We start from the raw sequence: 11,191 nt of genomic DNA on the forward strand, positions 1-11,191 counted from the left end.
CACTTTTATCACATCCAGATCTTACTAGAAATTTTTCCATTGCCACCGACAGTTCTAACACAGTTTTAGGCGTACACATTTTTCAGGAAATTGAAGAAGACGGTAATACAGTAATTAAAAATATCGCCTTTGCGAGTCGCATTCTGTCACCTGCTGAACGCAATTATTCTGTTACAGAACTTGAAACATTATGTGTTGTATGGGCATTTACGAGATTTAGGCATTTTCTTTATGGAAGACATACGACCGTTTACACATATCATAGAGCGATACAATTTTTACTTTCAGCAAAATTTGCACATGACAGGTTAAGCAGATGGAAACTTTATTTACAGGAATTTAATTTTACAATTGTTCACATTCCCGGTACACAAAATATTGTAGCAGACGCACTATCCCGTTCTCTCAGCAACAATCAGCAAGACATCGCAACCAACTTCTGCCAAGCAAATTCTAGCGTCATGTATATTGAACGACTTGCATTCGAAAATTTTATTTCGGCATCATTACGAGATATAGCACAAGAGCAGAGTAAAGACAATGTGTGGAAAGAAATTAAACACCTTTGGCAAGATAGGAATAATGTTACCATCAGAAACCATTCCACTGTACGCAATAATATTCTGTTTCGCCACTCTCACCCTGACAGCAAGAACTGGTTATTATGCATTCCTGACGAACTTGTTAACAAGTTAATCTGGTATACTCATTTAAGTTACGCACATTACGGAGCCAGAAAATGTTTTCTTATACTGAGACAGAACTGTTATTTTGCCAACATGGAGAAACGTATTCGACGAGTTTTAGCGTCATGTAAAATCTGCCAGAAAGCTAAGTCAGACACGACTTCATATATTCCTCCGTTACATCCCATTGTACCTGTTAAATTGAGACACATGGCCGCTGTAGACATTTTTGGTCCGATTCCCAGAACAAATAGAGGTTTTGCTACATCTTTGTCGCTGTTGAACTCACTTCAAAATTTGTAACCTTCACTCCGTTACGCAAAGCTACTGCTAAATCGATTTCGAATGCATTTGTAAAACATTTTTTTATTTCATGTAGGGCATGTATTGAAAGTAATTTCCGACAATGGACCACTATTTCGATCTGCTATATGGACACGTATGTTACGAGCAAGAAACATTTCTCCGATGTATATATCCAGGTACCACGCTTCTTCGAACCCTTGTGAACGTCTAATGAAACAAATTGGTAAACTATGTAGAATATACTGCCATAAAAAACATATTGATTGGGACACACACATACTCGCATTCCAGGATGTAATTAACTCCAAATGGTTCAAATGGCTCTGAGCTCTATGGGACTCAACTGCTGAGGTCATTAGTCCCCTAGAAATTAGAACTAGTTAAACCTAACTAACCTAAGGACATCAAACACATCCACGCCGGAGGCAGGAATCGATCCTGCGACTGTAGCGGTCTCGCGGTTCAAGACTGCAGCGCCAGAACCGCGCGGCCACTTCGGCCGGCTAATTAACTCCATACCAAATGAATCTACTATGCTATCTCCGAATGTGATACTGAAAAATTGTGAACCACCTAACAAAATTAAAGAGTTAGTATCCTTTCCTACCTCTCGTCGACTACGACACCATGAAATAATTGACATTGCACTCAACAACATCAAACGCGCCGCAGAGCGCCGGAGAAGACAGTAAAAACAGGTTTGTACACGCCGTGACTTTCACGGTGGACAGAAGATATTAGTACTTACACACTATTTATCCAACATAGGAAAGAGTAGATGCAGTAAATTTGAGCTTCTATACCCAGGTCCATATCGAATTCGCAGCATTCCTCACCCCAATGTAGTACACGTCGAAACTTTGAGAACCAGAAAAAGCAAGGGCAGTCACCATGTCTCCATTACTAAACCCTTTATTGAATGAACATACTTTATGATTTATCACACTGTAATGCCTTTTCCTGACTTTTGTATGACCACTTATGCAATTATATTTATATGAACAGTTACTGATGATTATCATATTTTTTCTTGGCAAGTGCCCGGCAAGGTAGGTTAGCAGGTCGCTTTTCTTGTCGTTACACATCAGACCGTGCACATTTTTCCAGATAAACTTACATATTTTATGACCAATTATGCAATTCTGTCTATGTGATTACTTACTGATGATTATCATATTTTTTCTTGGCAAGTGCCCGGCAAGGTAAGGTTAGCAGGTCGCTTTTCTTGTCGTTATATATCAGACCGTGCACATTTTCCATTTTTCGTGTATTTATGATTGTTTTCCTGTTTTGTGTGTATGCACTATGAAATGTTTAAGATGTAACAAACACCAGTTGACTTTGACATTTTTCCTTATGATATCTCAATATCTTGGCTATTTCACATTTTTTGTTTTTGCTCTTGAAAACTGTCTATGTTTTTGACAATACGTTTTCTGTCATGCTATGCTGTATGCTTAATTGTATCAATAGAAACAAGTTTTTATTTACTGAGTATATGATTTAAATGCAAGATATTAATCCTTATTCATAATTTTCAGAAAACAATAACGTGTACAAGAAATAACTTAAACAAACCACAGTGGATTACTATGAAATGGGAATTTCACATTCGGAACGAACGAAAGAAAATGCAATACCATGTCATGAAGAGTAAATGGATCAGAATTAACAAGCATTAACCAGAATATACTACACACATCGTATGATAGCAGTCTTAACTAATTATTTTTCTTTCAGAATACGAGGCGATTGATGCAGGCTGTCAGACAGAACTACACATCTTAGTTTTAGTGATGAAATATGCTAGAAATAAGAAACTCTATACTATGAATAGTTGTATGAAGTAAATGGTAATATGAATAATGAATAATGAAGTGTCTTTTTTGCAGATGATAATAAATGATGATGAATAATTATATGAAGAATATGCTAATATGAATAATGAAGTTTTTCTTTGCAGGTGATGATAGTAATGAAGTTATGGTAATATGAATAATGAAGTTTTTTTTGCAGATGAGGATAATGATGAAGTTTATATATTTACTGTTAGTTAAGAAATGCTATGTAGCTATTTAAGTATTTGTTGCAGTTCGTTTTGACAGTATGTCTTATGTCGCATGGTATAATGACTGAATGTTTTGGAAAGGACAGCTAGAGTACATACATATTGAGTACACGTTTCATTACCTGTTAATTCGAAGTTCACTACTTTTGAGCATAATATGCGTTTCTTCTTTCAGCTCAATAATCCATTTTGTATTTTTTTCTAGGAGAAGCTATTCGTGAAATTAATGTGCTATAAGCAGTTAGTCATTAAACCTGTTCTAGTACTTGCATTTTTTACCCATTTGTGTGAGTCATTCATGAATGTAATCACATATACTCTACTTATTTCATAACCTTGCTACAGCTGACTCATGACGAATGATGTTACTAATCCTTATATCCAGCAATAAGTCAAAAGCAAATATTTTCACGCCCCAGCAATTAATTATCGATCCCAAAGCAATGCATTGCTACCACTAAAAAAAAAAAAATTACCAGTCCCAGCTATTACCAGTATACTACCAAATAATGCTACTAGTTTAAGATGTATTTCTAGTTATAAATATAATGCAAATTTCTCACATGTATTGAAACCATTATATCTATGTAGTATTGGACCACAGACCTTGAGTAATAGTTACAGTGTGTTACATTTTAAATATGTCCTACGTCACTTGAATGATGAGTTCTGAGTAATACTGAAAGATGTTTTCTAACCACAGACCTTGAGTAATAGTTACAGTGTGTTACATTTTAAATATGTCCTATGTTACTTGACTGATGAGTTCTGAGTAATACTGAATGATGCTTTCTAACCACTGACCTTGAGTAATAGTTACAGTGTGTTACATTTTAAATATGTCCTATGTCACTTGAATGATGAGTTCTGAATAATACTGAATGATGTTTTGTAATAATACATAAATGCTATGCCAATAATTTCTGTAAATAATATTTTTGTTATGTCACTTGAATGATGACTTCTCAATAATACTGAATAATGTTTTATAAAACGATATGAATACTTTGTAACTGGCCAGTGAGTGCCAATAATTATTTTAAATATGTCGTATGTCACTTGAATGATGAAAAATGTTTTGTAATATTCAATACTTGCTATATGTTTAGTAACTGGCCAATGAATGCCACAGTTTCTTATATTTTAAATTTGTCTTATGTCACTCACATGATATCATATATGAATACCAGTAGCTTGATGCTACACTCATTAGCTCCTGTTTTGAATGATGACTTCTGAACAATGCATAAAAATGGTTTGTAACTGGCCAATGAATGCCAATGATTACTATAATTAGATGAATTATGTAAATGCTATGCCATTAATTAACTCTTGTTTTGAATGATCTCTTCTAAATAATGCATAAAAATGGTTTGTAACTGGCCAATGAGTGCCAATATTTACTGTCATCAGATGACTTATGAATAATGTTCTGCAATACTCCATACATAGTACAGAAATATTTAGTAACTAGGCAATGAGTGCCAACAATTACTCAAATCGGTTGATAGACTACTGTAATTCTCAATGATGACTAGCATCAGACTTAATGTCCTTCACCTTCAGACCTAATTACCAGAAATTACTGCTATATCCGTTTATCCTGTCCATCCTCATGATCATGGAGCACTATATTTGGTTTTTGCACTAATTCTACGTTGGTGAAAGAGTATGGATTCTACAAGAATGTGGTGTTGACACATCATGCTGTCCACCACCTTGAACGATGGAGATGTTATTATGGTCCCACTGTTTGGTGTACCTAATGTACTACCAAAATTATAACATTGAATATTAATACGACATTTCAGTGTCTTGGCTACACTGATACTTCAGGGAAGAGAACTTCAGATTTTCTGACTTGGTTTTGTGCTTCTGTAGAAAGATATGGACTTTCAGTGCAGCTTCGTGCCAGCTACTGTGCTACAACCATGATGCAATCCTTCCCTTTCCTATCCTAGTTCTTGTAAAATGGTAAAAAATACATACAGTGCGTGTGCACTTTATATCATTTTTAATATGTTTTGTACTCATTGCGTATACATTTTGTCATTTCTTGATATGTTCTGTACTCAGTGCATGTGCACTCTATTTCATTTTATGTTCTGCACTTATATATATGTATATACTCTGTGACTGTAAACTTAGTTAATTAAGAAAAATTTGTCGCTCATGGCAAGTCCAATTGACTCATCATCGCTGCCAAAAATTTTGCCCCCCCCCTCCCCCGCCCCCAGTGGAGGGTTATGTAAGAGGTCCGAGTAGATGTAATTTTATGTAAGAGGTCCGAGCAGATGTAATTTCGATGTACTGCTCATGCACTGCCTGCGATATGCAAGGTATAAGAGAATCTCTGACCAGAGAGCAGTGTTGACTGCAGTAGGAACTGTGTAGCTGTAACAGTAAGTTGTTGCTAGTTTGGAGTCTGCTCTGGTCTGGTCTGGTGTATCGTGTTGGGTGGCCGGTCGCGGTGCAGCGATGCCGGAGCCTGAGTATTATTGTATAAGGTAAAAAGCAGCCTCGCGCATATGTAGTAATGTCATCTCAAGTCCCATGTAAATGTTTTAAAAATCTCGTAATAATAATCTTTCTCATAAAAAGTAACTTTTAACAACTATTCATTTCAATTTAAAGAATTTACTAATTTCTCCCATCCATGATCATCCCGATTGTTGCAAAAGAAAAATCAGTTGCTTCCTTTCATAAATGACAAATCTATCAGCCACCAATGCACAGGGCTGTGCCAGAAAACATTATTTTAAGAGCAGATATATATGCGTTATCCGGCGACTTCACTGAGGTAACAATTTTTCTCTTTTTTATTCAGAATGATCTTTCAGGGCCATGACGCAGCACTGCTGACGTCCAAAATTTTCCAGGTTAAATTCAAAGTCAATTATTGAAAAGTTATAAGTGAGTGACAATTTAATTGAGAGGTTTAGGAATTTTTCTGTTTTGAGGTTATACTAAACGTGAATATTATTTATGGTAACATTTTCTGTTGAGAGGTTGCGGTGAATTATTTTGTGGGGAGGTTACAAGTTTTCGTTCTGCCTTCGAGCGACCTGGTGTCACTCCTCGCTAATTAATTCTGGCGCTAATTATGTTTACTTTGGTATTTATTATATTTATTAAACCTTGTCCCAAGAGCAACATACAAGTAATATTGATTGACTCTGGAATGTGAAACAAGTGCCTTTGTATTAACTTCATCCTGCTATTTATTGGGTGCATCTCTGGCAGGTTGTTTTTGAGAACATCAGTTCTCAGTGTCCGATGACTATTTAGAAATATTGTGTTTCTTAATTTAAGCCGTCAGGCGCATAATTGTCAGTGGTTTCAAAATTTTCTTATATATGAGATAGACTTTGTTTCATAAAAAGACATTGGTAGCAGATTCACTGAATTCTTATGACTTACTATTCTTATCACCTAAAGGAATCAGGATTAAGATATCGTAGTTTTAAAGGAATTTGTTGATATGATTGTTAAATAAAACGATTGATAACAAAATGGGTCCAGTCCTTTCTATTGTTTCCCTATTCCCTAGTAGTGGAGCGTTTCACAAATTTCGCTAGGGAGAGGAGTGGTGCTGAGAAAGCATATTTTGTGATAAGTGTCTAGCTCCCCCCCCCCCCCCCCCCCCCGAAATGTGGATAGTTAGCTTTCTTTTTTGTAGAATAGTAGGTAGCACTCGCGATGCACTGGTAAGTGCCTTATCATTCTTTAAAAAAAAGATTGTTAGTTCATAATATAATGAAACACTCACAGAAGCTATCTTCGCCATTCGAAACATGAAGGTGTCCAAATAAAATTCTTTTTCATTCTAAAAGTTAGATATGCACTAATGTAGATGATGTTGGAGGTGGGGGAACTAACTAATATCCGACCGAACTCAGGGGTAACGGCCTCAGGAAAGTTGGGAAACAGTGCCATAGGGGAACAGGCTACCGAAATTTTCATGAGACTGTCATCATAGCTTCATTGAGACTTAAATCTTCCGAATGCTTCAAAAATTTGTATTTCAAATTCCTCTAGTACACTTAATTTCTTGTGAAGGATTTGTAAAGATTCCATTCTTCATTCAACGTTCCCGCTAACCTTTAGATGCTCCGCAAACGAAGAATCGTGTTTCACAGCCCCCATTGTAGTAGTAACTGCTCGCGAAAACGCATTCTAACCTCACGTCCCGCCTGCTCGATATTACACGGAACATTCCCCGATTCTTAACTCAGAACTACATCTCTAGCAAGTGTGTTTCCTTTAAATAATCGACGTCTCTCTTCGAGCCAACATTTACGTTGTTCGCTGCAGGCACTTACCGTTTGATAATCTAAGCAGGTAGAATGTGTAATAGTCATGAGTATTTCGAGCAATCTTCTGTCAAGAAGTGTTTCTGACACATCGAACTACGGAGCTGTCTATCTGCAAATAAATACTTGTGCCGCATGATCGATCATTGAAGCAGTGAAGGTATTTGCTCCCTTGTGTTTAGTTTACTAGATTTATAAGCACTTTACGTGGTCACAATATAAAATTTTGGTCTGACAAATAATTGCATCTGCAACAGTTTTCTCATTTCCGATGTGATGTGAAATGTCCCCCTAATAACAGGCTCCAAACAGTCACTTTTTAAAAAAAAATGGAAGCTAAAAGCAAGTGACTTCCTCAGCCAGCACTATCGATTTTCGTAAGTTCATCAGATAAGCATTTATTTATTAATTCTTTCTCGAGAGTAGCTGCTTCTCTTAAAATACTAGCTGATGTCACATGTAGGTGGCTTGTTTAGGAACGACACAGAGACTGGCACGAATGTCCAAGGATGAAATAGTGGAAACTTAATCTAAAAATAATTCCTTTTTAAGCAGCTACAGGCTCCGTGGTCTGTTACTTCGAAGCAATAAGTTGTGTGTGTGTTTTCTTTTTTTTTTTCCAGCTCGATCTTTGATTCAGGAACCGACATTTCGTAAAGTCGACTGTCTTCCCCGTGTACGGGGTGTACAGATAAAATCGGTCACTTACATGTATAGAACGGAAACTTACAGTAAACCGTTGACAAAGACTTTACGATTACTTTAACTGACAGAAAATCAAGTCCTCTCGTACCAACAGTATAAGTGCATTACTTCTTCATGTGAAAGTGTGTAGCAAGGTATATAACAGCATTACAGACCATACCTGACACTGCCGTCTGATATAAAGAGTAAGGCTGAACATGCCACCACAGATTTAGTAAGAGATGCTTGGTTATTTGCTGGAGACTAGATGTTTATAATGTTATCCAGTTCCCACAATACGACAACCCTTTTTCCAAATGGAAATACATCCGGTAACTGAAGGGATGCTGTGACAGTGAGCATTAACAATCGCAGCACTTCGTTAGATGTGATGCAGGAAGAAAACTATTATACTGGCTATGTACGTTTGAGTGACAGTCTCCTTTCCTTTAAAACAGTCGTCAGGTCGATAATGATAACGTAACGCATCTCTGAGATGTGGATCTCGACTATATGTTTACGCTGCACTCTGAACAGAAGTATTCCACTTACGAGATACTGAAGACACGTGAAATAGTTGTGCATTTATTAGTAATAATAAATATGGTATATAAAATTGTCAATGCACCCCGCAGCTGAGACGGTATAGTGTAGTGTAGTTACATCGAATACATGGCTGGAGTTCTCGGATAGTGTCAAGAACTTGCAATTTCAGCTACAATCAGGGAACTGCAAAAGCGAAAAATCAGTACGTCAATCAGTAACATTAACATATTCATGTAAGTATATCAGCCACAATTACAAAATTCTTTACTGACCGAAGTCTTGCACGACAGAAGTCGCTATACACTACCATAGTTTCTGGGTCTTAACCCCATCATCAGGCGTATTTGAAATGAAGCGCTGATACAGCGCGCATATGTGACCCGTGCGGCTACGGAAAATGAACTCAGCGTCTTGCAGCTAATTACGAGGCGTAGTTATAAGGCTTTAATTATCACCTCAAAAAAATGAAGTTACGCAATTAATTTTTGTTTGTTTGAAGCATATTGTCAATGAGCTTTGCTCGTTTGTCTTGGCTTGTCTAGCGGCGTAATAGGCTACTGTGGCGAGGGAATTACAGGGTGTATAGGACTTGCACAATGTATCTGGAAACAAACGAAAAATTACTTAATTATGCATTTCCAGGCGATGAAACATGTTAACTACCCTTCATAGACCCTGGACTGGAAAACGCAATCAACCTGCAACGTTGCTGTCTTCTGACGTAACTTTGTTGGGTTTCGTGTACATGCAGCAGAGAACAAAGTGACCGGCAGGTGCTATTTCTTGGAGACGTGATTTGCCAAGGGCGCGATTTGAGTATCAACACCAGAGTAGCAACAGTATCTGATGTGGACGGTCGTATCCTGCCTCTAAGTGTGCCGCATTTCTCTTTGCTCGTACAATAATGTCTGGTGATTGATCCGGATAATGGCTAAAAACTCTTGAATCTATCTCACTGCCACTGAAATACGCAGAATACTAGCACCATCTGGTACAGATCGGAGCTGCCGTCACGAGAAGCAATGTACCGCTCTAAGATATTCCCGGATAGCACAAAAATTTTCATTGAACGTCGTCGCTATCTGTAGCTCCTAAACCACTGAAATGCTGTTCATTTTCTGCCTTACCTTTCTGTTTTTGATCTTTATTTCAGTCACTAACCACCAAATAAGTTACAAACTGTCTTACATAAGAATACCGTGGTGTCTGAGTACGATCTAATCTTTGTCTACTCACGTTTGTATGGCCACCAATCTTCCTCATGGGCCCCCACCCGCTGACCTACCCACTTGTCTTGCGCCTGTCTCTTGATCTCCACGTACCTGGCCACACAACATCTTTAGTTATATGGAACATGAATTCCACTTTTGATCTGCCAAAGTGTTTTCCGTGGTCCATCTGCTACTTCTAGTATATCGTGGAAGCCTTACCACGTACTGTAACAATTTGCAACCCACTACTAGTAAGGCTTGGTTCCTTATCGCTACTTCTCTTATTATCTCTTAATTCCCTACTTTCTCTCCCCACTCAACATTTGTCAGTAGCATCGCAGTTCAATTATTCTCGTATTGCATTACTCGTTATTTCTCAGTTACCACGCAACGGGCAAGATGGTGCAGTTAAAAAACACCCGACTTGCATTCGGCAAGACGGCGGTTAGAATCCCTATCCTACCCTCCAAATTTTGGTTACAGCCATTTCCGTAAATCTCTTAAGGTGACTTGCCTATGGATTCTCTCCGAAAAAAATCAGCTTTTTGTTCTACCTCTTAGATCGAAGGGCAGCGGCCTTGCCGCAGTGGCTACACCGGTCCCCATCAGATCACCGAAGTTAAGCGCTGTCGGGCGTGGCCGGCACTTGGGTGGGTGACCATCCGGGCCGCTATGCGCTGTTGCCATTTTTCGGGGTACACTCAGCCTCGTCATGCCAACTGAGGAGCTACTCGACCGAATAGTAGCCTCTCTGCTCAAAGAAAACCATCATAACGACCGGGAATGCGGTGTGCTGACCACACGCCCATCCTATCCGCATCCTCAGCTAAGGATGACAAGGCGGTCGGATGGTCCCGATGAGCCACTTGTGGCCTGGAGACGGAGTGCTCTTAAATCGATATTTAGAGTTTTTTAAACAAGATGGTGGTTAAAAGAACTGAACTGGACATCTGGAAGATTTTTAAAAAATCAACTAAAAGGTCTCTCGGCGTGCGTCCGCACTCGTCTTCTAGCTACTTCCACGCGTCAATGTTGTCATTAGACTTATGTTCTAGAAACATATAACAGAAGATACTCTTTGAGAAGCTGTTATGTTTCCCTAATATATCTTGGGTTTTCCATCGTTGTTTTCCTTACATTTTTCTGTGGTTTGAGTTGCTGCTATTTTGTCATTCCCAAAAGTTATTATGCCTGTAATTTGTTTTAATGTGGATCAGTTAGCAGGTGTGAAGTTCTAGAGTTGCTAGGAATATGAGGTCTGTTCAAAAAATTCCAGAACTTCGTCCACAAAATTTTTCTACGCTTACGTTTTACTTATTGTGCATAGTCTACTTCGAAATAGTCCTCCCCAATTGATACACCGCTTCCAACGCCGTT

General features: G+C 38.1%; 1 pseudogene; it reads left to right on the forward strand.

Annotated features, from left to right (window-relative positions):
- The first annotated feature begins 10,382 nt into the window (after positions 1 to 10,382).
- Positions 10,383 to 10,500, forward strand: LOC124617344 (annotated as a pseudogene).
- Positions 10,501 to 11,191: the final 691 nt, after the last annotated feature.

The sequence above is a fragment of the Schistocerca americana genome, chromosome 5 (assembly GCF_021461395.2).
Source record: "Schistocerca americana isolate TAMUIC-IGC-003095 chromosome 5, iqSchAmer2.1, whole genome shotgun sequence".
NCBI lineage: Eukaryota > Metazoa > Arthropoda > Insecta > Orthoptera > Acrididae > Schistocerca > Schistocerca americana.